The sequence below is a fragment of the Cygnus olor genome, chromosome 3 (genome assembly GCF_009769625.2).
Source record: "Cygnus olor isolate bCygOlo1 chromosome 3, bCygOlo1.pri.v2, whole genome shotgun sequence".
Lineage (NCBI taxonomy): Eukaryota > Metazoa > Chordata > Aves > Anseriformes > Anatidae > Cygnus > Cygnus olor.
This window is the reverse complement of record NC_049171.1, coordinates 53,889,870-53,917,852: the sequence shown is the minus strand read 5'-3', so window position 1 is coordinate 53,917,852 and position 27,983 is coordinate 53,889,870.

The window sequence follows — 27,983 nt, the reverse complement described above, 5'->3', positions numbered from 1 at the left end:
AACTGAGGGTTTGGTTGCACAAAAGTCTGTATGACACATTTAGAGTCTGTATGACACAGAGTCTTTGAGAAGATCAGCCCATCAAGCAAACAAACAAATAAATAAAAACAACAACAACAAAAACCTGTAACAACTCCTCATGGTATCTATAGGTGAAGTTCATTTCATGTAGGCATTTCCACGTCAAAACAAAAGGCTTTGGAAAAACCTCGGTAGTGTTGCTGTCTCATGGTTGGCAGGAAAGAAAGAGATGAAGAGTGAAAAAGTAAGCTCTGAAGGGCTACTCTGAGTGGTATCTGGCCAAATAATTATGGGGGAACTAATGCAATACTGAATTAAATCATATTGCACTTACCTCTATTAATTATATTAATATTTTTATTCTTCATTAATTTAAAGTTGACTTTAGTGTCACTGATTAAGAGACTCACCTTAAAGGACAGACTAAAAGTATGCAGCCATAAGATGATTCGAGAACGAGATGCATTATCATTTCCTAGTGTTTTAATTTCTGTTACTTCTGTTATATAAAACACAACAGCAAAAACTTTTTCTCCTTCTCTGCCGTCATCGTTCTCAGGTAGTCATTCCCCTGACATGCAGAGTCTATTTAAGACTTTTCCTTTGTATTTTGAATGTTTCATTTTTCTCCAAAGATTTCATCCTCTGAAGAACTAAGGTACATATATTACCTTTCCCAGTTCTTATAACTGCTTTAAAAGTACTTTGAAATGTAATAATTAATAACTATGTGAATTCTTTCAAAATTTCTGCATGCTTAAACAAAATTAAAACTATTTTTGGAGGGGGTCTTTATTCAGCAATTCAGTGAAAAGCTGGTACCTCTTGTTCATGTTTAACAATTGCCTATTAATTGCTTGGAAGTCCTTATAAACATTTTTATTGTTTTGCCATGCAATTAAAATGTTCTTTTATGAATTAGACTCTACCACAAAATAAAATGTCAGAAAATACTATTGCTATATCACAATAATTTTCTCCCATTTAGTTTGTAATGAGAAGACTTTATATATAGTATTCTAGACTAGATTTTGCTTCCCAGTAAGCTAAGTTTCATGACAGGTTCTACTAGAAAGAAAAAAAAAATACTCTGACCAGCCATCTTTCTACTCTCTCTCCCCAGAATGACAAGCCAGCCTAGATACATTCTGTGCCTTCAGAGACAGAATTCTTCTCCTGAACTATTTCAAAACACGGATCCCACAAACAGAAGGTATGGTTTCATTTTTGTATCTAAAGGCTTCACAGAGTTTTGTTCACATGTACATTGAAATGTAAGCTGTGCATGCTTGCTTTTCTGATAGGAAAATGTTGAAGGATTACTAATATGGAGAGGTTGTGTAATAATCTTTGCAACAATAATTTTGTAAAAAAAAAAAAAAAAAAAAAAAAAAACCAGTAGCCATAAATATGAAGTACTCAAGAGCTAAATCTTAAAAGTACATTGAGGTCGGAGAAAATACATAAACTTCAAAAATTAAACAAATTTACAAAGCCTAGTGTGGATTTTAAAATTTAGCTACTAGGAGATCTGCAGTAGGGAGATGATATTCTAAAATATTATTTTCTAACAGCTGTGAAACTGTTGGTGAAGGATTAAATATAACATAAACAATTCTCATGTCTTTGGTCAGTAGAAGCCCCAGATGGAATACTTGCCAAAAGGTTTTGCCCCTTATAAATAGTATACTGACACAAGTACTTTCAAAGCAAAGTAATTGTAAAGGCTTTATAACCATCTCATTAATTTACACAACATCAGCACCTTGAAGGAAAGCGTTAACCTCCAGAAAATGACTGAATTTGATCAAATCCATTCCCACCAAACACTCTCCTTACTTAGATATGTCTTTAAGAATTGTTCATAGTTTGAAATATTAAAAAGATTTTATTACAAATGCCAAATAAAGGAAATCAAGGAATTCACTTCAATAACTGGTCCCACTATGTTTGAGAATTCAATCAGAGTTTAAAAAGGGGAAAGGATAAAAGTGTAAAAACTCTGTCTAATAAATGAATTAGAAAATCCAAGTCTCTTGTTTTTAAGTAAAAGCATTCATCAATTTCAGAATATCTGGAACAAAACTGACCTTTCATCCTGAAATCAAAACAACTTTTTTGCACCAGTCTATTGAAATTATTCTTCTTCCTCTTTTTCAATGGGTCCTAACTGGACTGATATATTAACAGAAGGAGGTTTGTGAGGATTTCTTCCTCACTTAACTGCTTAGAAAATTCTCAGCCCACATTCTAATCAAGCTTTGAGAATGTCACAATGGATCAGAGGAACTTTTTCCAACACTTCCTTTCCACCTCTGCTACAAACACACCTTGCCAACAAGTATCTTATACCTGCTTCAGGGGTCCCTGGTATCACCCCATACCAAAAAGGTCCCCAGAGCAATGCCATTGGTGATGGGTTTTGAGAGCTCACTAAACTGAACCCATTTCTGTTATATGGTGTGTTACTCATGCAAAAAACTGTGTCAGTAACTATAGCTCAGGATACCAAAGAAACCTTTGAAATATTTACAAGGAAAAGTGAGTGTATCTTGAGAAATTCAATATAAATTTAATTTGGGGGAAAAAAAAATACCATCAAGCCACATGCAATGCCAGTATTAGCTGTATATCAAAAGGATGTGTGTAAAATAATTAAAATTTAATTTAGAAACTAAATTACCTTTTTAGCAAATTACAGGTTTTTAGGATTTCTGTTAAATGTGCATTACAGGTTGTTAGAAATTAATTGATGTCATTTAGTATTGATATGTAATTAAGTTCAAAAAATAACTTAGTTTCAGTAGAAAAGCTTCCCTCATTATTTTATGAAACTTAATCAGGTACAGGAGCTACAAAGGCATTCCCCTCCCTCTCTTGACAAGCAGTAATCTATATTGTCTTAGTTTGACAGGCAACAGTTTATATCTACATAATTTTAAGCCAATTACTTATCTTACCTTTTACATAATAAAAGCATGCATTTATTTGTATTATTTCTCCCAAGAAAAATTCTAGCTAACTAAATTACAGGATGGAAATAGATGCATGGAGCAGAATACGTAGGCATAAGTTTTAAAACAAATACTAGGCAATTTGTACTCCCATTGAAATAACAGTCTAAGTTGAACATTAAGCTTAAATGTTTTATAAATTTCCTAGTTCCAGCTTTTTTTTTTTTTTTTTTTTTTTTTTTTACATTCAGAGCTGGAGAAAAATATGCCGGTAAGCAATATGCTTCTAAAATCTTTTATTTTCCTATTTCCAAATGATTCTTTAAGAACTTTTGCCAAAATCCATTGTTGATCATGGCAGGAAAGGCCCTGGGGTCCTGGTGGATAACATGGCAACCACAAGCCAGCTGCATGCCCTCCCTGCAAAGAACACTAACAGCCTCCTGGGCTGCATTAGGAAGAGTCCACCAACAGGCAGGACAGATAATCCTTCTCCTCTGTTCAACACTGGTGAGGCCACACCTAGATTACTGGATCCAGTTCTGGGCTCCCCAGTGCAAGAGAAATGGACGTACTGGAGTAAATCCAGCAAAGAGCTACAAGGATTATTAAGACACTGGAGAATCTCTCATGTGAGAATTGAGACAAGTGGGGCTGTTCAGCCTAGAGAGGAGAAAGCTCAGGGGGATCTTGTGCATGTGTGTAAATGCCCAATGTAGGGGAGTAAAGAAGACTGAGGCAAACTCTCCTCACTGGTGGCCAGTGAAAGACAAGGAGACAATGGGCACTGGTCAAAACACAGAAAATTCTATATGAACAAAAGTGAAAGTTTTTTTTTTTATTTTGTTTGTTTGTTTGTTTTTAGTTTTGGTTTTGGTTTTGTTTTATTGTGAGAGTATTTGAACACTGGAATGGGTTATCCAGAGATGTTGTGGAGTCTCCATCCTTGGAGATATTCAAAACCCATCTGAGCATGGTCCTGAGCACCCTTTCCTCTGAGAAAGGGCTTGGACTAGATGATCTCCAAGGGTCCCTTCCAACCTCTGCTATTCTATGATTGTGTGAATAAAGGTAATTTCCAGTGTCTACGGACAACCAGTTGAGATCACTGTGGTTTTTGCTATTGATTTTAAAAGGGCATGATCAGACCTAATGGATGGGTTGGTGGCCTTTTTATACCATGCTTGTTAATGCCGTGAATTTAAAGTTAAAGAACAACACTGGTGTGCTTAATTATTTTGTTGCCTTAAAGGTCAATATAAAAATGGTCTGAAATAGTGAGAAAACTACACAGTAGATTGCAAATGATAGCTGTGAGTTAAGATTCATGGAGCTGACGTGTTTGAGTAAATGGAAAGATAATTATTTCTCAGAAGGTCCATGTGTAAATTAACCTTGGTATAAAATGAATGACAGATGCCTGAATTTACGGGAAGTAGAACATCAGTTTCAGGATACTCAGTTCTTGTGGCTATTTTAATATCTGTTGTTCAATTAAGGCATTTTCTCCCCTAAAGGAAAAAGTTTACTTTTTTTTCAAAACACTATTCTGCTCTAAAGCAAGGAGAACTTTCAGCACAGAAGCAACCATCAAAGGCTATGACTGCTAAGATACATTTGTTTTACTTGCTTCAAACTTGCATTGCATGAAAATGAGATAGCTAAATGCAGAGATTTACTGTGTTTTGTATTTGTTCTGCAGCAAAGGTTTCAAAGTCCAGGAGAACGTAAGCACATTACAGAATGCAGTACTCTCAGGTCCCTTCTTTTGATTCTTTACCCATTGAATTACCCTGTAAAACCCTTTTTCTATCACCTGCCCCTATCCTCCACTTCAAAAACCTACAAACAATTCCTTTTTATCATGGTCACACTGATGAATGGATTAAAGTTCGACAGTCCCACGTGGTTGATGAGACAGTGGTTCGGGAGCATCTGAGTGGGCTCAATGCACACAAATCCATGGGTCCCGATGGGATGCATCCACGTGTGCTAAGGGAGTTGGCAGAGGTGATCACCGAACCGCTCTCTATCATCTTTGAAAGGTCCTGGAGAACAGGAGAGCTGCCTGAAGATTGGAGGATAGCCCATGTCACTCCGGTCTTCAAGAAGGGCAAGAAGGAGGATCCGGGAAACTACAGGCCAGTCAGTCTCACCTCTGTCCCTGGAAAGGTGTTGGAACAGCTTGTTCTGGATGCCATCTCCAAGCAATTGGAAGAGAAGAATGTTATGAGGAGTAGGCAGCATGGATTCACCAAAGGGAAGTCGTGCTCGACCAACCTCGTTGCCTTCTATGATGGCATCACCAGCTGGGTAGATGGGGGGAGAGCAGTGGATGTCATCTACCTTGACTTTAGCAAGGCTTTCGATACTGTCTCCCATGACATCCTGATAGCAAAGTTGAGGAAGTATGGGGTAGAGGAGTGGACAGTAAGGTGGGTTGAGAACTGGCTGACTGGCCAAGCTCAGAGGGTGGTGATCGGCGGCGCAGAGTCCAGGTGGAGACACCGGGTTGGTGCTGGGTCTGCTCTTGTTCAACGTCTTCATCGACGACCTTGATGAGGGAATAGTGTCTGCCTTCAGCAAGTACACCGATGACACAAAGCTGGGAAGAGTGGCTGACACGCCAGAAGGCTGTGCTGCCATTCAGCGAGACCTGGACCGGCTGGAGAGATGGGCAGGAAGAAACCAAATGAGGTTTAATAAGAGCAAGTGTAGAGTCCTGCACCTGGGAAGGAACAACCGGACGTATCAGTACAGGCTGGGGGACGACTTGCTGGAGAGGAGGTCTGAGGAGAAGGACCTGGGGGTCCTGGTGGACCACAGGTTGACCATGAGCCAGCAGTGCGACCTGGTGACCAAGAGGGCCAATGGGATCCTGGCATGCATTAAAAGGAGCGTGGCCAGCAGGTCAAGGGAGGTGATCCTCCCCCTCTACTCTGCCCTGGTCAGGCCTCACCTGGAGTACTGTGTCCAGTTCTGGGCTCCCCGGTACAAAAAAAAGACAGGGATCTCCTGGAAAGAGTCCAGCGAAGGGCCACAAAGATGATACGAGGCCTGGAGCATCTTCCCTATGAAGAAAGGCTGCGAGACCTGGGTCTGTTCAGCCTGGAGAAAAGAAGACTGAGAGGGGATCTCATCAACGTGTATAAATACCTGAGGTGTGGGAGACAGAGGGATTTGGCCAACCTCTTTTCAGTGGTTTGTGGGGACAGGGCAAGGGGTAATGGCCACGAGATAGAGCATAGGAAGTTCCGCACCAACATGAGAAAGAACTTCTTCACAGTGAGGGTGACGGAGCACTGGAACAGGCTGTCCAGGGAGGCTGTGGAGTCTCCTTCTCTGGAGATATTCAAGGCCCGTCTGGACGCCTACCTGGGCAGCCTGCTCTAAGGAACCTGCTATGGCAGGGGGGTTGGACCCAATGATCTTTCGAGGTCCCTTCCAAGCCCTTCAATTCTGTGATTCTGTGATTCAGTCAGGGTCAGCAGTATCATTTGGGCTACAATATGTCTAAATTTAATTTATCATATAACTCTAAAAGTGAGACTTTTGAACTGCAGTGCACCTCTCTTGCTTCCAAGCAGCTCCCACTTCTGAACTTCTCATATATTTTGCAACATCATTTGGTTGGTTTTTGTTTTGTTTTGTTTTGTTTTGTTTTGTTTTGTTTTTAGGGAGGATTCATTCCCTAACTAAGGTATTAAGGCCATGGTGGAGAATATATGCAAGCAGGTAAGTTTCAAGCATTTAACCTCAGTATCTCTACCACTAATAACAGCAAAGCAGCAAGCTTTGAAGATTTTACAGATCACCCCCTCGGAATAATGTTGTAACAAAGTCAACAGTCCTCTTTTGTAAAACATCTAGTCTGGATTATCAACAAACTAAACCTCAGACCATTAGCAATGAGCACATCAGTATAAATCAATAATTCCCGGAGTAAAAAAATTTCATCTTCCAACTGCAGTAGACTATGAACTTTAACCATTCCAGCACTGGATGAGGGAATCACTCAAACTCTGGTAGCTTTGCTTTTTCAATTACAGGAAATTGTTTTATCATTTTTGTTTCTGTGACAAAAAGAGTAACAAATTTCATTTTGAAATCACTTCATTTCCTTCCTTAAATAGTAAATCAAATTAGAAGGACTTCTAACAGAGCCTCTAGTGGTAGGGCTCAGTTTCTGACTACCATTTGTGAGAAGAAGTTCAAATTTGGTCTCTTTAATTTTCTTGGTTTCACTTTTATTTGCTGCTAAAGAAAAGTCTGCAAAATGGCATCATACAAGAAAAACTGTGTAACTTAATACAGATTATAGAAATTAATTCATTCTCTTATAATTTTACATTGGTGTTCTGTCCAGTTCTATTCACACTGAAAACACTGGGAGAATTTAATAAAAATAAATAAATAAATAAATAAATAAATAAAGATGAATCATTTCAGGTTGTACAGTGAGAAGTTAAACGAAACTTTTTTTTTTTTTTTTGTAATTATGAGCAGGTTAAGGTCTGACATAACAACAGTTTGAATGCATTATCAGATACTTTTTGAAAATTTGTAATACTTAGGCTTAGTTTAATAGAAAAAATAAGATCTAATGAAAGAAGTAAGGTCTGGACAATAGCAGATTTAAAATAAATCACCAGTGCCACCAAGGATATTACCCTTTAGAACAATTTACCAAGTGATATTGCAGATGATATCACCTGATATCTTCGTTAAAAACTAAGTATTTTGCTCAAACAAAAGTTACAAGCTATAGAAACCACTGCATGCCAGTTTCACAGAAAATAAAAAAGCAGCCAAGACAATAGTAAGACCTTTCTGTCCCTCACATGCAACTCTAACTTGACTCTTCTTGACACTTATTTGATCATGCAGTGAGATCCAGAAGAATACTTTGGCATCAGCAGTATAGTATAGATGGAATTTAAACACCCGAGTTTGTGATACAATTCCAAAAACCTGCTTAGGTGATGAAGAGGCCATATCCTCTCAAGTTTTAAAAAAAAAACCTTTGCTGTTACACATAACCACAGGCATTTTCATCTTCTCTGAGCATGCAGGTACCTCTGCTGCTAGTGCTGATTCAGTAGGTAGGCTCGAAGCAAGATTAATGTTCACTGATACCTTTGAGTACAACACAGTATGTAGCAATTGTTGTTACATTAAAAAAAAAATGCAGAAGATGAATGGTGCTAATGACCCTTTATGTGATACCCTCTTAAGGATATCCCTTATCCAGCAATAGAGATTTCTGTTTTTTTCCCACTAAGCTGTTCAACAGATTGTAAAATTTGTGCAAGTGAACTTTAAAACAAAAATCCTCTAATAGCTCTTAGTTATGCTCCTCTCTGAGGATTTTGAGAGACAAAAGCAGGAAATAGAAACAGTAGGATAAAAAGATATTTTTATCAGAATGAATTAGAGTGCTTCTTTTCCTGCTCCCTGACTTCATCACACTGGGCTCAAATAGTTCTCACATAGAAAACAGTGATAAGCAAAACTGGCTGACACTGGGAGAGAAGGAAAGTGCAAGAGATATGAACATTGAATGATTAGACAGCTGGCATCTGTCATTGTGCTCAGAATGCAGAAATGAAAAATTTCAGAGCATCCAGGCACCGTGGTCTCCAGCACTGCACACGTTCCCCAACGCTATCAACTTGTGGCTTGTGGCTGATGGGTAAAAAATTATGAGAAGAGAGAACATGGAAAAAAAAAAAAAAAAAGTTGTTACATTCTACAAGAAGAATCTCCTACCTTTAATCTCTACACTTGTTTTTCTCTCTGCCCTTTTGATTGTTCTGTCTCACATGTAACAAAACCTCCAGAAATAACCATTGTTTATATCTGAGATTCAAAATGCTAGCTATAAGGCACTGTGCAACCTAAAGTGATGCAGAGCCATTACTTTTCAGTTTCATACACATATACATGTCTGTATATCAACGCATGAAAAAAAAATCTGAGACTTAAGAGCACTTATGATTAAGAGCATTCATGATGTTTATAGAGCCAATTCACTACTCTGAACTCAGCAATGAAAGGAAAGATTGACGTCATTTCTTTATCAAATAGTACAGTTGATTCTGTTTTTCTGTGCTGGTTTTGGAACGAGGACGTCATAAAGCATAGTCTTAATGAATACTTTCTGTGCCAATTCCCCTGTTGTCTTTACTGATGAAAAACTAAAATCGTTATCTTTGTTGAATTGAACTATAACACTTTGTGATAATACTTTATATTTTGACTTGATGTCCATAAAATACCAGAAATTATCACTCTATGCACTTATTCAAATCAATAACATACTTGACAAGAGTCAGCAAAGAAAAAATGAGACATATCTGAACATCTTAAAGAGAAAAATACAGAGGTTGGTAATTCCAGGCATCTAACACAGTTTATCTTGATACAATTAGGATTGACTAGATTAAAAAAATAATAATAATAACGAAAAAAAAAGGCTCTCATTAAATGTGTTCTAGTCCAGTTTCTTTCTTTCTCCTCACTCTTTTAACATGTAGCTCCATTCACTATTTACTGTCCATCATGTAAGTGTAAAAAGGCAGTTATTTCTTTCTGGGCTCTTTAACAGTCAGAGTAGATAGTCTTAGATCTGTCTCTTAAAAGAAGGTGAGATAGTATTATGCATTTGCTCTATTTTGGGTCAAAGTACTACATCTAAGGCAAGTATCAAAAATGAGCCAGATAAACCTCACACTAGAAAGGCCCCATTTCTCATGGATGGAATAGCAAACAAGGCTACACTGCTAGCTCCATTATAGATTTCAGTTCTTTGCCATCTACTGTTGCTGAAATAATCTCCCACTGCCACCACCACCACTAATGTAGCATGTAGGCACACTAACTCACATAACTGATCAGTGAAGACCATGAGTAACACAATGTGGTTATATGAGTAACCTTGGTATCACCAGCCAGCTCCACGAGCCCTGCATGTTCAGAGATCGAGGCTCCTCCCTCCCACCTGACAGAGCAAGAGCTGTGATACCCCTCACACAGCTTTGTCCCTTTGGATCCCCAACCCCTGAGTTTGCTATGCTGGTTTAGGTCCTCAAGAGCCACGTCTCCCAGCCATGCTCATGGGAGTTCTAACTCTTTTGTGCAACAGTAAACCTTTCCACCGCACTGACTTCAAGGAAAGTTGATCTAGACTTAGAGTCAAAGCTGAAGCATGGAAGCATTTTGAGGTCTTGCAGTTTAGATGCAGATTTTTTTTTTTTTTTTTTTTGAGAATCTGGATGTCAGCTCTTTACCAACATTAATTTCTGCAGTATTCCTGTAAAATATATTTCTCTTCCCATAGAAAGGAAAATGTTTTTGTTTAGTACATGAGACTGAGATTCAGAGTTTAAAACTGAACGTGTCAAAACTTTTGTTCATTCAGGATGCTCAGTTTGAGAAGACTAGAGACTGACTTAATGAAGTAATTACAATTTTAGACTATTTTGTATAAGTAAGGGAGAGTTACAACTGACAACAGAGGCAGAAGTCAATACTTCTGGAAGTCAGGCATCAGATTGTGGAAAAACAGGTAACCAGAAAAGGAAGAGCTTGATATTATCAACCATCTGTGAAAACTTTGGGTATGGGGCCCACAATTACATTGAAAAAAAAATGTGGAAGAACAGGAATAGAGTACTTAATAGTCTACAGGTTTTGCCCTCAAAATATCCTTTCTCTTTGCACTGTTAACTTCTGTGGGTCATTTTTTAACAAATAGAAAATTTGTCATAAAATGAAATTTTAGAGTGAATAAAATAAGAAGAGATTAAGAGAGAATAGTATAAGAGGAGTTTAAACAGAATACACCTTCACAGCAAAGCAGTGTGCAGAATTACATGAAAGAAAAGCTTTCAAATATAAGCACTTATATTATTGACCCTTGGTTTAAAAACTGTCTGCTTCCAAAATTCTCCTATATCAACAAGAAAAGACAAATATATTTAGTATTTATTTCTTTATTATTATTAAATGTAGATATTTTGGTACATTTTTGGTTTGTTTTGCTTTTTGACATATTGGAATCATAATAACCTCTCCAAAACTTTTATTTTTGTGTTCTGAAGCAAATGGAAAAAGAAAAAAAAAATAGCAGTGTTGCCAAACAGTAGTATAACAATGCCATGGCCATTTCTAACATAGAGAAAGTATGATTAAGTAGGGTGCATTTGTGAATATTTGTTATTAATCTTTTTAGAAAGCATCCTTGCAAAGACATCCCTTAGAACAAACTACATTACATTCATTTGGTCATTTGTTTAATCTCTGTATTGGTACCAGAATATTAAATAAACTGACTAAATTCACAGCTAGGCAGCCTGCTTGAAAGATTGTGTTTTCACAATAGTAATACTATATTTTTGTGGGCAGAACAGCACTGCCTTCCCACCTACCCTACCCATTCCCTATAACTGTGGAGAGACAAGCCAAAGGTCCACTTCACAGCCCTCACTGATGCCATGTTGTCGTGCCTGGCTAGAGCAGTCTTCCCATACACGGAGCCAGACACTGTGTGTGTCCATGATATTTGGAAATTGATGTACATCCAGAGTCTGTTTCCTTAGTACCTGTATCTGACATAACACACGATAAACCTCTAGTAGTCCCTGAGATGCACTTCCCCACAGTAGTTAGACAGAGAACCTTTTTGGATCTGCCCATATTGTAATGCCTACAGCAACTCTCTTCATTTTACTTTTTTTTTTTTTTTTTTTCCCAGAGAAAGAGGATTAGCACTCACTGAAGACTAGATCTTTAATTTAACAGGCATAGTAAGGATATAAGTTTAAATCTTCTTGTAAGCCTGGGTAGACAGGCAAATTCAGAGAGTTTCCAGGAAATTCTTTTGATCCTACTCATTCCCAGACGGATCTGCTCATAAAAACTTCTGTCATGTTATTTAAAATCCAAGTACTTTGAGCTTTGCACTCCACTTAAGAAATGCACTATATTCCAAACATATAAGTTAATACTACTTACATCTTTTCAAGCCTGACCAACTCATCTACTCATTAAAGTGGTGAGTGACAAAGGTGGCCGAGGAGGGGGAGGGCACAGATATTTGTAAATTTGCTGGGGCAGCAGATGGTGCAGAGAGGCATGCAGAGAGGTTTTAATAGGTGAAGACCCACAGCAGCATCTCCCACATGGAGCTGTTTTTTACGGAGAAATTCTTTATTCTGAGGGTGATGAGGCATTGGCACAAGTTGCCCAGAGAAACAGTGGATGCCCCATTCCTGGAAGTGTATAAGGCCAGATTGGATGGGGCATTGGGCAACATGGTCTAGTGGGAGGTGTCCTTGCTCATGGCAAGAGGGTTGGAACTGGATGATCTTTAAGGTCCCTTTCAACCCAAACCATTCTGTGATTCTATAATTCTATAATGACTTAGACTGTGTGTGCATACGTGTGTGTAGACAGATATACATCACAGATTTTAAGTGTATTTAAAACATCATTGGGCAACTTTACAAAACACAACTTCTGTTAATAACCCTGCACTATCAAGGTTAAGAAGCAGTAACTGTATTTGTGTATCTTCTGTTCTCTGCTATATCCTGCATGGTTCAAAACTATCAGATTGTGGCTACAGCTTACAAGCACACCACTCTGTTCCACTGCAAGTAGCTCTGTCAGGCATTTCTGAGCCCCTTCAAAATGTTTTCTTTCCAAAATACCTTGCAAAATGTATGTGGGAAGAAGCCGAAAATACTAATGGTGTTGCTAATCTGATTTGCAACAGCATAACAATGTATCAAGTGGAAACATAAATACAAGTTTCAAATGCATGAAAGCCCATTTAACAAAACTAAGGCTCTCAAACACATATGCAAAATCATTTGGAATGACATAAACTGTGGCATCAGTCAAGTTTGTATTATGATTTTAATAATGTTGATAGCTCCTCTTACATGCTTCCAGACTGCTTCTCCACTGAACAGTACTACCCAGAATCTCTGGAGAAGTCTGACAAATGATTTATTTACATGTTGATGTGGCAGCTCCTGCCTCTCTCACACCTTGCCATGCAAATAAAACATTTATCAAACTCACAGAGGGGTTTGAAAGGCATTTGTTTGCTAAGAAATTGTGTGCTGTAGGTAAGTAGTGCTTATTGAACCTCTGCCTGGTGTGTATTGTACATCTTGCAGGACATAATTGTCTTTCCAGATCCACATGCCAGCTGAGACTGCCAATATTTTGCTCTTTCATGCATGCTACTATCCATGGGCCAGATTCTCCTTCCCACTAAGTCTATTTTACACCACTCAGGTAAAGTGGTGAAAGAGCTTAGCAGGTACAGGAGGGTATACTGCATCCTTTGTACTGCCAGATCCCTGTAATGACAGCTTTGTACAAGTAAGAAAAGTTTGACTAATACTATTAGTGATATCAATGAATGGAAGGAAAACTCTCCTCCTAAATGTGCATGCCTTGAAATCTCTGTGAATTTTGCAATTTGCACATCCCGTGCTGTTCTAATTCCTATTCTCATCCACTAAGACCAGCCAAAATTTTTAAGAACCGTATCAGAGCTGGAGGCGGGGGAGGGAGAAGGGAGAATACGGAAATCACAATCAGAATAGACAGATTTTACCAGATAATTTTCCTACTTTGTATCAACAATTCAACAAAAACTCCCTGGAAATTCAGTGCTCTCAGTGTCCTAGTCTTCTTCACCTGCCACAGCCAACTCCAACTGCAGATGGAGAAATGAGTGCTGGGCAATTTTATACAAATGGAATTTGTCTAGACCCTGTCAAAACATTTATCTGAAATATCAGAGAACATCTGTGAGAAAAGCAGTGCTGCTCAGTATCTCACAGTCTAGAAGGAGGGCGGCACTGAGGTCTGTTTAATTTACTTTATGACTAAATATATATATATATATTTAGGTCATCTCATTCTAGGGCAATTTGGACTTTTAACTAGCTAGATCAGTAAAGTGCAGCCGTTTGTTAAGCCCAGGGCTCCATATAAGAGGGAAAAAAAAAAAAAAGAAAAAAAAAAGTACTTAGTTTAAGCAGAGCAAAATGAATCTCTGTAAGCAACTGAAGACTGAACAGCAAATTACTGTATTGTTTATGGTAATTAAGCCCATAGCAAGAGCAAATTATAACTATAACTAGGTCAAAAAAAAAAAAAAAAAACAGAGTTAACCCAGGACACGGTTAAAAGATCATGCCACACAGAAGTGAGATGGCTCCAAAAAGATCATATGGAATGTGGTTTATGGACAAACTATAGGGACACATTAGAGAATCCAAAATGCTAGGAGAGGAGGGACCTGACTGGCATTTAGAAAAAGATGAAAGAATAGCATTACTACATATCATCAGGTAAAGATCTGCACAGTGTATGGACAAGGTGAAAACAATATGACTAGCCAAACAGATACCTTTAAAGTCTCAATGGTCAGTGAGTGATGCAACAATGAGTAATCCCTATATAGGTGGATAGATCCTTTGTTATTCAACAATACTCAGATCAAAATACAGAATGCACAAAACCATTTATTGACAGCTTTACAGACATTAGCACAGAGAGGAAAAAACTCAACAAATAGAAAGTTAATTGATATACATTAAGGTTAGCAATCGTGACCTTACCCCTATAGGGAAACATGCGAACTGAATGAATGAAAATGAAATAACAAATGGGAAATGACAAAATATATAATAGCAGCAGTGAGAAACGCATCTATTAGAGGGAAGAAAGCACATCAAGCTATCATTCTTCCTTAAGAAAAAGCAGACATTGGAAGACTGAGGCTTAAAATAAATTAGGAAGAATCTGAGGCCATTTTCTTCCTAATGGTGAAGGAATTCTCGGAAGACCATAAAAACAGAGCTGAAAGACTAGAACCATAATTTACATTCAAATAATTTCCTGTACCCTAAAATAAAGGTTAAATGAAGCACTCATTGTTTGGTAAATCGTTGGTTAAGTAGAAGAGCTGCTAAGATAGGTATCTTCGCTACTGTTTGCAACAGGAGGTAAAAGTCTTTCATTTTGCACCAACTTGGAAAAATATATATATATATATTTCCCATTATTTAACATGTAGAAAACAATCAGATTTCTTAAGTAGAGATGCCTCAGCTAGATCCAAGCAAGTGTTCAGAAAAATTAGAAATGATTTAAATTTCTTTCACATCTGCCTTTTGGGCTTTGTTTCACATACCCCACCAAAGGACCTCACTGTGGGACTGCAGCACTCAACCTGCAATGACAGAGGACAGAGAACAATAACCTGACTGATAACCTTTTCACAGTGGCCTCCTTTTCCTGAGGGAATAAATTCTGGGCTGGATTAATTTGGCAGCCAAATGTTAGAGGGTAGGAAAGTGTTATACAACAGGAAGGACACACCTCCAGTCTCAGTACTGCAATGAACAATGTTATATTTGCATTTGAGGTCCAGTAATGTGATAGGTAGATGTTACAGTATGTTGGCCCTGGAACTGGCCTTTGCTTGCTACTGGAATAAAGTACATGATCTGCCCAGCCAGAAAGGCAATCAGAAGTTAGACAGTTGACATGGCAATCTGTGGAGAAACAGCACAACAGAAACAAAAGAAAAGCATGTGGGGAGAAATAGGGCACAACAAGAAAGGATCTGAGTAGTTCTAAAGACTTTCTGGAGGGGAAAAAAAAAAAAAAAAGCAAAATGTAAATCCCATGTCATTGAAATGCCATATGAGGTCTCTTTATGGAGAATAATAAAAGTAACTAATAGCAGAGTTTTAGCCATCACTTGTCTACTTCATACACTTAGACAGTGTAGCACCCAAACATCCCTTGAGCTTTGTAGGTATGTCTCCCATGGCTGTCCAAAACAACTAAGAAACAAAGACACGAAACTGAAATTGGATTATTCAATGTAATAAAGCATATAAGAACAAGTCCAAGATCTATATAGCAATGACCCAATGTTTAGGCACTCTAAAGAAAGAAAGGAAGGGAAAAAAAAATGTTCACAAAAATTTCAAGAGATCAAAACAAAGCAATTTTTAGTCAGTGCAAAAATGCCACTTTCCTCTGTTCTCTACAGTCTGCTGTACATTATAGCCCTTAGTTTTCCCATGTTCAGCTCCTCATACAGTAATAGATATAGTGGAGAAGGAAGACGGTTCATTGGTAGCATCAAGAGAATTGATGTCATCAGAGGACAAATGCAGCAAAAGAAGTCACTAATAAGAAGCTGGCTATGCCATCAAAAGAGATGTCTTTTACAAGTAGTCAGTCTTGAAGACTTGCATTTCTATGCATTGTCAAGACCTATGACTCGTGATTAGGAGTTGGAAAGAGTCCAGCAAAGGACAACAAAATGCTGAGGGGAGAGAGATCACAATGTAGGAGGGGGGGCTGACAGAGATGGGTTTGTTTAACTTGGAGAACAGAAAACTAAGGGAATTTTTTTCTAATTTCTATCTTACACAGTCTAGAGGGAAACTATAGAGAAAGTGAAGCCAGACTCACCCCAGAGGTATACAGCAAAAGGGCACAGGTTACAGCAAGGTAAACTCAGTCTTGATATAAGGAAAGCTTTCTTCCCAGTAAGTAGGATTAAGCCCTGGAATAGGTTTCCATCCCTGGAGATTTTCAAAATTCAACTGGACAAAACCCTGAACAACCTGACCTAAACCTTGAAATTAGTCTTGCTTTGAGCAGGAGGTTTGGCTAGATGACACCCCATTCCCCCCACTCCACCTCCCTGCCCCGCCCCCCCCCCCCCCCCCCTTTTTTTTTTCCCTTGTGATTCTATAATTGTAAGTAGAAATTAACTGGAAGATTGAGTATTAAAAGCAAAATTTTGGAATGCATGTACAAGCTAGTGAAATCAAACCCCAGTATTACAAATTACTGGAGGGAGCTGCAGAGTGAAAATATTTCATTTTATGATGCACCTGGGAATCTCATTTCAGGTTCATCTTGCTTGTAATAAAAGCTGAATATTCCAACATCTGACTTGTGCAACTACAATTTCATTAACAACTTTAGAAAAATCTTAATGGGTAGCTTCATAAATTTGCAGTGTTCTGTAGGTCTTAATGTTGTTGTTGCAATAGAAACAGCATATAAAAATGAGCCACAAATGATTATTCCTTCTCTCTCAAGAGAGTTCCTCAGATTCCTCATAGTTTTGAAGAATTATTCTTTTACTAAGTGTGTGATCTCATAGACCTCCTTGAGTACAATGAGAAGTTGATTGTGAGGGTCCTTTTTATTCACGATGAAATATTACATTCTGATTGGAGGGGAGATTTTTATAGCTGACTCTTAATTTTTGTGTATGAATTCATAGAAGGAATTCTTAAACTTCAGAGGTTGAAGATGCTGAAAGATGGTTGAATATGTTTTAGTACGGTTATACTGTTGCCACATTCTATCCCTACTGTTCTATAAAACAGGTGCATCCTGCTTTACAGAACCCCTACTGATTTTAATTTTGTGTTTCTGTATACTGCATTATTAAACTTGCCCCAGGTTCAGCAAGGCATAATGGAAGGCAGGCTGACAATATTCCTACATACTTTGTCTTGGGCATGGTCTTCGCATCCACTAACGACAGAAGGCTGAGCAGTGAGATTGTGCATACTGGGGCTTTTTACATCTGTTGCAGGACTAAACTTTCCAGACAGAGGGAATTTCACTGTGAGTATTGTTCTGAGCAATCCTGATATAAAGATTCACTGTCTTTTTAGCACTAGCCACCAGCAAACATCTGTGAATTACAACAGCCACATAATAGAGGAAGCATGCTTCCATATCCCCTCAAACACAGATGATGAGGCTGGCTCTTTATTGCACACAATTATCTTCAACAGAATGGTGAATGGGGACTAACTAGTGCCTGTCACATACATGCTCAACCCTGGTTGTTACGTAACAAAATGCTCCATTTATTCAGTGCCCCCACCATAACCTGTCTCTTCTGCTGCAGAGGAAAAAAGTACATATAATTCTCTTCCTCTGAGGACAAAAAAGAAAAAAAAAAATCATAATCTCCAGCCAGCAGCCAGCAACAGCTTTCCAGAAAGCAAAAGCTCCTTCTTATGAAAACACAGGGGAGCATGAAGCAACGCAACCTCTTGAGGAAAGCCAAGACCTGTTGTCAGGATGGTGATCTTGGCAATGTTGCCATTTCTCCCAATGCACCTTCCTTTTCCCCCTCATTCCTTGTTCTATGAAAGAGCTGGAAGTTGTGGAGGAGCTCCAACAATTCATCCAGCTAACTACAACATTCATAACTGGATGAATCACATGTACACAACAGACTGCAGTATAAAGAGCTGCTCTGACAAGCTGTACAGAACGAGCAAAAACCCACCCCAAACAGCAAGAGGGATATTTAGTGTTTTCTGTTTCGTTTCATTTTAAAGCACTTCACTATTGATCTCTGGGTTTATCTTTACTCAAGACCTAAATAAACTGTCTCAGAATATCTTAGCATTTTCTCTCTCTACCTAGTCAAAACACACTGAAAAAATCAATACATAAGAAGCATTTACTCACCTGTAATGTAATAATCAAAAATCATATGCTCTTTTTATCAAAAATAAATTACCCTACCCTTTATATTCAGCAACTAAGCCCTTAGTTCTGTCTTTAGCTTCTTTTTGCTTTCTTAAAATCAAAATTCCTTTTAACTTTTTTTTTTTTTTTTTAAACAAAGAATTAAAATTAAGCCCTCCACATGAATTAAAGACTCCCAATATCAGGCCATGATAAATCTCTTTTGACCTCAGAACCTCTGAATTAGAATCTCCATGGAGACAATGGATCATCAAAACCTAAATTATGTACTATGCAGAGATGCTGGCAATATACACAATGGTGCCTCAATAGGCATTGAGACTAACTTAGGAAATTTTGCTAGCTTCTGTCACTTTCATAAGACCATGCTACTTTCTCTTAAGTAAAGATAAGAATTTGGCTAAAACCGGTTGAGGATGAATACTGAGACCCCTGTTTACAATGTTGCAGGAGAGTATTTGAAATGACTCTTTCCAGAAGCAGAGAACAGGTTTCGGCAATCACGCCCAACATTCGAAGTTATTGCTCTTATCCACTACGTAGACTTACTTTCCATTCACATAGTTTTGTGTAGTAATAGTGATACAGTAAGAGCCATTTTTACACAATACCTGAAACTTTGTCTTGTGTTTTGTATCTTCCATGTGCACAGAAAACCATGCACGGATGAGTCTTTGTGGAAGAAACATCTAAGCTTGTTTGTACTGGTTCAACAGAGCACAGAGGAAAAACAGCAACCACATTTTTAATATATATTTGTGATAATGCTTGGAGTTTTCAAGGTCATAGACTTTTTTTCCTCCACATTTAAAAATAAATAAATAAATAAATAAATAAATATGCAGAGATGTTTCAATAACTTGGGGATAAGTAAAACATAAGTCAGGGCATGAATGAAATAAATGGTTGCTACTCATAGGTTCATTCTTTTGTCTCCAAACGGGTCCCTAAGTGAATGCTTCAAAACCATCCTACCAAGAAAAAAGAACTTTTGACAAAGGCAAATATTGATAAAAGCCATAACCATAGTCATAATAGCCACACTAAACCTAATAAAAATATTTAAATTCTGAATCCCTGAAGTAATACAGAGTTTTTGCCTGTGAAGCTAACATGGATTAGAAATGTAAGATTGCCAGCATTCTTCATCATTAGCAACTAGAAGAGTGCTGAAGCAGAAAGTGGCAATTAAACTTTTTTATGAGTAGCACATTGTTATATGAATCCAAAAAGTCAAAGATTAAACAATGGTGGTCCGAGGGAACACTGGAAAGATGCATTGCAAAGAGAGGTTCTGCCATTAGGAACTATCTGCTTATATAATACAAAGCTACTATTTTGAGGAGGAAAAAAGTATTTCATTGCTGTTGTCACCTTGAGACTAATGTTTGCTTATATATTGTACAACACAATTAACAAAATCCAATTTTTCAGTGAAGTAGAACATCTCCAAGGAACAGGTAAGCACACTCATGAAACCTTATCAGGACAGCCAGCATACAGACTTTCAGTAGATGCACACCACATGTCACTATTGTCACTACCAATAGATGACCTACATAACTGTTATTTCTGCTAAAGAAAGTGTCAGGTGAAAGAATAAGCCTGACACTGCAATGACTAGAAATATGAAAAAAAAAAAGATAAAATTAGTTTCTCTTACACAGAAACTAATCCTTTGGAGAATATATAGTGAACAGAACTGTGGACTCAAGACAGCTGAAAACTCACTTTTCTTTTTCTACATTGCTTTTAATCTGACTTGGTTGCTCGAGCAGCTCACCATTTGATGGCAGTAATGCTTGTGGAGGCACAAGGAGAAAGCGTGGGAATGGGAATGAGCAACTCATTCAAAAGCAGCATCAATTTATCCCCACTTCAGTAGACCACAAGGTCATAACTTGCATTCATCTAGCCACTCAAACAACACACACAGGATTTTCTTAAATTTTCTGATATATGCAGATCAAGATTTGATGTTTTATCCAATAGTTCTGTCTAGTCTGAATGAAAGCCATTTATCCCATTTTGTATGTTTAATCGAACTATCTGGCCACAATGATCACTTTCTGCATTAATAATTGACCATACATGCTGCAGTGGATATCATGTTCAGTTAGATTAGATTTCTGCTTGTAAAATATCGGATATGGGATTATAGGGGAGTTGGATATTTTATGCAATTTCATCTGATTTATTTTATCAATTCAAATTATTTAGATATACTTTTTGCACATTTTAATAAACGAGTTCTCACTCTCATTAAATAGCTTTCATTTCACTTTTCCAGCAGAGTTAGTCAGGCTTAGAAACAAGATAAATTATATTGTTTCAGTTCCTCAATTGGATAAGCATAGCTTTAGTCAGAAGGAGGGTCTAAATCTGAGGTCCCTCGGTTTATGACTAGGTAGAAAGACTAATTTGATTAGTGACTTTGAACAAAACCTCTGTCACTTATGTTTCACTGGTAGACTCAGGCAACCTGAAACTTCTTGTGTTTTGACAGATTTATTGTCTGAGTAAAAAGCTTAAATGAAATTTTCCCTCATTAACCTTGACACGAAGCAATTATGTGCACATGGACAGTTCTGAAGTGAAAAGAAGTCACAGATCTCTTTTGCTTAGCTGTTATATGGCAAAGTGCTACTATAGCATTCTATGAAACACCTCCTATTATAAGAAATCATGAGTTTTTTTTCATTCCTTTAACACCATGTAAGAATGGTGTTTCCAGGCTTCCAGTTGTTATGCAAATGAGTTCATGATTATGTTCACACTGAAACTTGATCAATTTCTAATTGTGTTGTGGAACCCTATTTTCCTATGTATCAAGCAGTACACCAGCCTTCAAAAATACAGTACTTTAGTGGGGCCTTGAGGATGTGAGAATCACCAAGATACTTAGATTAGAGACTTCAGTAGATTGCAAGAATTATTTGATCATGATTTTTTAGCGTTTATATTGAGAACTGGATGGGGATATCAAACTGGTTTAATATAGACTACTGAAGAAATTTATTTAGCAACTATTTTAAATCAATAACAGCATCAACCCTAATTGCAATAAAAGCACAGGCTAGAAGATCTTTAAAGCAGAATTGAACTTTAGATCCTCACACTGTGACGCATTACATTCAGAATTGGAATTTCCATGAAAAGCTCCTAGGCACATGTAAAATCATTTAACCAGACCTGTTGTTTCCTTTGTAAGGAGGGGAGATACACCAGACATGACATTGTTGTTGGTTTGTTTCCTTTTTGCTAACACGAAAAAATAGCAATGATAAAAGAAATGTTTCCTAAGGAGCAGGAACACCAGGAAGCACATTTCTTCAAATTCCAAACTAAAATGTGTAGATCAGGATAATCTGTAATGAAACAGCATGCTGTTTCTCAGATTTCTAGACGCTAAGCTGTTGCTTGAACAGTGAAATCGCAAGCAAGGCTATTGTACCTCATATCGAGTCCCAGTTTGTAAAATGGTATGGCCGGACATATCTTCACCTTTTGAACAATGCTGAATGCTGACACAGTTCTTGCATTCACAGTGCGTGCTTGGCTAATGCAGCTCAGAGATGAACATACCCAAATTACCTCTCTTGTGAAAAGAACAATTCTTACAAAGCCAGGAGCTCCAGTGTTTAATGGAAGACAGTCACCAGCTCCTGTGTGATCTAGAAAGCATGCCCTTTGTGTCTCAGTTAAACAGAAAGCAATTCTAAGCCAGGTAAAATAGTGCTGGTGGGACAGACAGTGTCCTCTGAGAAAAATGACAGTTACATTAAAATGAAAACATGCCACAAGAATCTATCCAATTTTATTATATTTTGGGGTAAAAGTGTCAAAACAGATATTTTCTATTTTATTGCTACAATAATGAGGATAACGCTGAAGTATTGTTCTTAGATATCATGAAAAAGTTATCATTTTTGTTATATTAACATGAATTTAATATTAATTACATGCAATTAATATTAATCTGTAATATGTACATATTACTGGAACATGTTGCCCAGAGAGGCTGTGAATGCCCCATCCCTGGAGGTGTTCAAGACCATGTTAGATGAGGCCCTGAGCAACCTGATCTAGTGGGTGGTGTCTTTGCCTATGGCAGAGGGGTTAGAACTAGATGATCTTTAAGGTCTCTTCCAACCTGAGCCATTCGATGACTCTCTGATCACATTAGTATTTTCTACTTTATAGGAAAGGTTTTCACACTTTTGAACACCACGTTGTAATGCGCATGAAATTCTTTCAAAACTTTACTTCCATGCAGAATTTCAACGCTTGACTGCAAATAGTCAGATAGGCCATGTATTGTAAAAAATACTTAACTTTTGGTAATATCTAGAACAGTTGCATTCCACCAGAATTTCTCTGCAGACATAATCTGTAACAACAAAATCCTGTTTGTTTTGTTGTTGTTGTTGTTGTTGTTGTTGTTTTTTTTCCCCATAACTGAGTTGTGCCCGATATCCAGATCATTCTTGCAAATGACAGCTTTCTGAAGAAGGAGCTTTACTTTGAACAGCCTCCTACAGCTCTTAGCACCATTAGTTTGGAAAAAAAAAATCCTCCCTTAAGCAGTCAATATGCTTTGTTTTATTGAATTTGTTATCTAATCACAAGCACATTCTGTGCAGCTGAAGAAGGAGAAAGGGTTTTACTACCTGCTAAAGAACAAAAAGATTCTTATGACTTTCTACTCACTTTATAGTCATTGCTAACTTGAGGCATAAATATGTAAGAAGGGGGAAATGAAACAGGCATGGTTCTAAAAGAATCCTATTTGAAATAAAGAAATTAAATGATTGATAGTCCTCAAATATCAATTTATTTTATATTCAAGAAGACATTTATCTATATTAGTTAATAACAAATTATTAAAAATTGATCTGCTGAGATCAGGAAATAAAGGACTACATACAAAACCCATGATAATTGATTTTCAATTTCCACGTTAGTAATCAATTAGTATTTAATATAGAATAACTGTTCCAGTGAAGTCCGGTTTTTGATTGTGTTGTAAATAAATAACATTTAAACATCAATTATATGAATTAATCGTTCCCCTAGCATTTTACTGATTCTGAATAAATTTGATTTTCGTAGAATAGAATATTCTGAAATGGAGATGACCAACAAAGATTTAGAAATCTATGCAGGAATAAGATTTTATTTATGATCATCTGATTCCATTGTGCAGTGTTCAATGAACTGTAGGTAGCGACTTCATTTGGGGTGTTACTTGAAGGCACTTTACAATTTTTACGTCCCTTGAGATTTCTTTTTTAAAGAATACATCAGTTCTTCAGTCCTCCTATGTCTTACCTGCTTATCTGTTTCTCTTTTCTTGACTTTATATTGTTTCTCTTATCTCTTTTCTAATATCAGTCCTATACCATGTCTGTGTACATGGTACATGTGTACTCCAGATGTGTACAAACTAGAATTTTATATTTTTCCTATTTACATTTAATTTTTCTCCTATTTACATTTAATCTGTTAATATTAAGCTGCAACTTTATTTCAATAAAGCAGATATGTGAGGGAATGATCTCTGTATAAAGAACCTGTAGAAGCAGTGCAAGTAGAACCACTATATAAACAGGACAAATTTGAAGGAAATCAAAATAGGTAAACAAAAGACCCTTTATGAACTATTTCATGTTACTCTATGTGTCTTACATAAATAGAAAATCCTTCATTTCCATAAGAGGTTTAGTGGATAATCAGGTCCTATTTAAAAGTGCATGCAAACTTTGGCAGCTTTTTGGTGTATCCCTAGCTGACTGTAATTCTCGCATCTTTTAATTTTCACACTCTAAAACAAAATGCATAGTTAAAAAGATGACCTAGACTGTTAGCCTCCAAGAAATGACTAATCCATTCAAAAAAACAAATCTCTCAAAGCTTTATCAAAATAAACTTGAACAGAATTAAGTCCCACAAATATCAAATGTTTGGAGACAGGAATCCTGTAATGATTTAAAACACTCCATAACAATTGTCTTATTTTCTAGATGGAAAAAAAAAAAAATCGATTGTGGCCTAGCCTGAAAACAAAGGTTCCAGAGATCCACCATACTCTACGATGTGTACTTCCTCTTCACTTTTTTGGAACACCCAATTCAGAAAATCTCAACCTGGAGCTAGACAATGTATTTCAGCTCATCCATCCTATCACTCCATACTATCAGTGAAGCTAATGGAGTAACTTTTTCTCTTAAAGATACTACCATTTCAGCTGTACAAGTGGACTCAGAAGGACTAACCAGTAGGGTAGACATTAACTTTTGAATTATCCTATCTTCAAAAATCTTTCATTTTAATTTTCAAGCTTTCTGCTTTACAGACAAGTACAACTTCTTCACATCAACTTTTCAGCCATTTCTGAAGAAGTCACCATCAGGGTGGGAATTGTAGATAACCTGATCTACTATAATCATGTCCAATATTAAGGTATATTTCAATCTTATTTTAGTAGAATAACAGGAAAACATAAAACATCATGCAAGCGGTTCCAGGAAAAAATATATAGAGAGAGAGAGAATGGCTTAATTCTTTTTCTGGCTGGCTGGAAGCACCTAGTTTATCAAGGCAGAATTTTAAAATAGTGGGGACAAAGGAAAATAAGTAAGCATTATGGAATATAGAAGCATAACATGACACATACATTAGCACTTATCTAAGAGGGTTCCAGCAAACTTTCTTTATTTGCTTCATAGTTCATTATTTAGGCTGGTCAATAGGTTTCACGCTGCTCATTATCATTCAAAAATAAAGTTTGGATGTGGATAAATGTTTAATTAATACATTTATTTCCCCTGGCTACCCAGGCAAACAGGATGCTTCACATGACATGATTACTGAATTTGCATGGATCTGATAGTTTCGGTATACAATACTGCATAATGTTAATGCATTTTCCAACAAAATCTGTCTGCAGTAAGCTCTGCCGAACAAGCTGAATGCATTACAAGCGTAAAGGAGTTGACAATTCTGCTTTAACATGGTACTGCTCTGCAATATTGTATATATGCTGCAAGAAGGGAAAAATGTACTTTGTAATTTTCCCCCTAAAAAGTGAAGATCCTAGAGAGATTCTGCTAGAAGGTGAAAGAATCCTTACCTTAAAGAGATGTAAAAGAAGATAAGAGGGTATTTTTAAAGAACAAATCAATCCTTCCTGACACTAAGTAAGCTCACGCCTTTAAGCTGTAAGCTTTATCATCTTCCTCTACACCTATGCAAATTTTATGATGTCTAAGAAGAGTTCAGCTTTCACTGATACTGGGGGCCTCCTTCACTGGTAGTAATACAAGTGTGTCTCTATTCAGACCTTTTTTAGGTGTTTGCTCCAGAAAATGCTTAGAATCTTGATGTCTTTGAGAACTTCATTTGTTACTCGAAAATGGACAAATGGATTCAAAGGTTATTAATTAGTATGTGAAAAACTGGATAGGCAGAAAACTTTGCCCAGACTTCTCTTCCTGAGCAGCCTAGGGTAGAGAAGCACAGGCTAGAGGTGTGTCATGTTCTGTTGCACCCAAGTGAACAGGTCAGACCATGAGGCACAGTAGCCAGAGATGAACCAGATCAGCTATGAGAATCCCACACTGCACTAACATGATGTGGGACCTGAGTTGGTATAGCCCATTAAGCAAAGCTTCTTATCATGATACAGCGCCCCACCAATGTGACAGTACAGCTTCTTGGACTGGGCTCTTAGCTGCTGACCCAGCCTTGCCAAGCAGCAGCAAAAATATGTACTCCCAAATGCTGGCCCAGCCTTGTGGAACAGTGCCATGTTGATGGAGCTGTTATAGGGCAATGGTAAAATAGGAGAAAGTGTCTTATAGGCAAAAAGATCTTTGTTGAGAAGAACCATTTGTCACTGAGGCAACAGGACTTCTCTTGCCTAACACATTTTGGCAACATATTCTCCAAGCCAGGAAGTAGTAGGTGTGACTAGAGATGTTGATGAACGGGGTTGCTCATTGAAGCTATCAGTCCTGAGTGTTTAAACAAGCAACAAGACATTTCAGTGGATTACAGAGAGAGAATGATACATGTTCCAAACAAAACTCGTAATGACACCATAGAAAGCAAAGTACACTTTCATCTCAAATGGAAATCACAACAGTCATGAGACAGAAATGGATTGTAAATATCACCTAATTTGTCACCCCTTTTTCTGGGGGAAAAAAATTAAAAAAGTATAAGAGGATACCTAGTGAGGTAGGGGAAGTTTATTATTACACTTAAAAACATGTAGGAAACCAAGAGAAACTCTTTCAGAAAAATCACAGGGAAACGGCTAAGTCTCATGTTTCAAAATATCAAATAAAAGCTATCAGACTGTAGCTCAGAGGAAGGAAATCTAGAACCCCACAACAAAGTATTTCTTCACAAATCTCAGGTACATATTCAGTCTAATGATAAAAATGGTTATTTAGACTGTATTTGAATTGCCTGTTAATCATACTGGACATTGGTATGGATACTAATTGTATTTGTGAATGTTGTCACTAGAAATGATAAGGAATAAACAAACTATGTACATCAGAAATCATCAGCTGATCAAAGCATGCAATGTTTCATTACCAACGATTTCATGAAAAGAAACTACCACATAAGCTCACAGCTATTTGATGTTACTTGACAGCTGAGGTTTTCACATGCCAGACAAAACTAACTTGTAGCTTCAAAGGTAGGTCAGCAATCTTAGGTAGTCTTCTTCATATATAACATCTTTTATCTTCAACCAAGTCCCAGCACTGGCAATGGTTTGATGATTTTCATGGTGTGAATAAGCTGCTGTTCACTTCTAAATTCAGAGTGGCAACAACCCACTATGTTTAAATTCAAACATGAGTTTTCTTCCTTTTTGTTTAAGAAACTTTACAAATAGATTTTGGTTTAATTCTGTTGTTATCATGGGCTGATCAGAGAGCTTAGTTCAGGATCTGGAAACACACATTTAAAAGTTTTCAGACTTGTACTTAACATATGGGTCATCTGTACGTGCAACTAAGGCAGGCCCTAGCCTGCAGATACTTTCTGTATTATCATCCTCCCTGTACAGATGCCTCTGTTTTAGCTCTTGTGATGCATTCTTCAAATTTTGCCTGCTCATCCATCCTCATGCCCTCATTTTTCTTTCACTTTTCTGTTTCTTTCAGTGAGGTGCCTTCTTTCGGGTAAGTTCATTTAGTTAGTTTTAATTTTCTCATTTTTTCTTCCAAAAGAGTAAAAGCCATACTGGTTATGACCTGAGCCTATCCAGTTTCAACATCCTAATACCGACATGGTCAGAAGATTTGAGAAGAAGTCTGAGATGCTTCTTTTTGAAGTAGATATAGAGGACTGTATGCAACAGACAAGCCTCTTCCTGACATCCTGTAGGTTAAAAAAATAAAAGTGAAAGAA